This window comes from Coregonus lavaretus, assembly GCF_964263955.1.
Source record: "Coregonus lavaretus genome assembly, chromosome: 24".
NCBI classification, from domain to species: Eukaryota; Metazoa; Chordata; class Actinopteri; order Salmoniformes; family Salmonidae; genus Coregonus; species Coregonus lavaretus.
In genome coordinates, this window is record NC_140011.1 from 21,987,707 (window position 1) to 21,989,281 (window position 1,575).

Genomic DNA, 1,575 nt, shown 5'->3' on the forward strand with positions numbered 1-1,575 from the left:
ACAGTCTATGACTTGGGTGGCTGGAGTGTATGGTTGTGGATTGAATGGGATGTTGGCATATTGGCAGTTCGTTTGAAAAATGTATGGAATCATTCCTCCAAAACTGGCTGGCTGGCTAACAAACATACAGTGCAGATAAATTCTTCAAATTCATTATTTTACACAATATCTCATCACAGCACTGGCAAACCATGGTTGACCAACTCCCTGACCAAAATGGCTGACCTTTGGCACATATTACAAACATGTGGCAAGAGGAATTATTCAATATCAGACAACTATATTTTTGAATCAGGTAAGCAGATGTATTTCTTAAGACAGCTGTTAAGTCATGTTGAAGTTCAGTGGCTAGAGTAAAAGGAAGATGCTAACAGGATATGTTTTATTATAAAGCATGATCAATGTCATGATATGTCAGTGTCCAACTAGCTGTTAGAGATGTTGCGCCAACTCTGACAGTTTTATTCTTTGTTTGTCTAGATATAGAGTCCTTGCCCAGTTGTATGGTGTCCACTGAGTATCCTACTAGTCCAGTTATCATGGAGGGGTTCTTCAACTCATCCCTGTTCTACATTAACTCGTCCTTGCTCTTAATCTCTCACAAACCATTCAACTCCAGCATTGGGGACAAGACTGTGTATGGGCAGTCTGACGACATGCCAGCCGCGCTGCAGGTCATCAACATGTTCCTGGGGATCCCAGACAACGTTATGGTGCTGTGGCTCCTACACAAGAACAAGAGTGACTACCACCTCAGACATCTTCATCATGCACCTTGCCATCCTGGACACCTTCTTCTGCCTCATCCCCACTCTGGAAGTTGCCAACATCGTCTACCTGACCACCAGAAGCACCTGGTACGTGCTGCGCTACTTCTACGGCATCAAGGACTTCCTCTCCTGCATCTGTCTAGACCGCTACATGGCCGTGCTCCACCTTCACAGAACTCAAGGACCACTGCTACTGGGCCTTGCTCGCCGCCGTCATGTGGCTCGTCACATGAGAAGGTCTTCACATTCAAGATCCTGGCGGCATTTGCCTTCATGGTATTCCGTAACATCGCCATCCTGTGGGCCCTGAGGCAGTCTGGGCCGGGTCGCGACGCAGCCCGTCAAGAATAGAGCCTTAAAAATGGTCCTCATCATCTTGGCAATCATTGTTTTTAATTACTTCCCTCCTGTGGTTCTGTTCCCATTTCAGCACTACTTCTCCCTGGATGTATTCCACTGCTACATCCACCACATTGTCTTTGGCTTCATGAACATCAGCAGCAGCAGCCTGTGCTTTACCTGTTCAAAGAGAATATACTACCACAGAAACCTGGCTCCTGCTGTACCTGAAATACAGCCAACTCAGGATAATTGCTCAACACACATCCTGTACAGGTAGATGTCTGGTTATTAAGGTGTGAATTCGTCTTGGTCTAAAACTGACTAAATGTAAGGTACTGATGAAGACAAGATGTAGGTAGACTGCCAGTCGAACAACTCTCAGATTTAAGGTGAAAACATTAGTTTTTTTTTTTTTTTTACTTACTTCATACTGTATGTCATATATGGGGATGGAAATGCCTTT

The 1,575-nt window shown here is 44.8% G+C and overlaps 1 pseudogene across 1 annotated transcript; it reads left to right on the forward strand.

The window, feature by feature from the left end:
• The first annotated feature begins 539 nt into the window (after positions 1-539).
• LOC311099438 (uracil nucleotide/cysteinyl leukotriene receptor-like) lies at positions 540-1,340 on the forward strand (annotated as a pseudogene). Its single transcript has one exon. The product of its transcript is annotated as a uracil nucleotide/cysteinyl leukotriene receptor-like (transcript).
• The last annotated feature ends 235 nt before the right edge of the window (positions 1,341-1,575 follow it).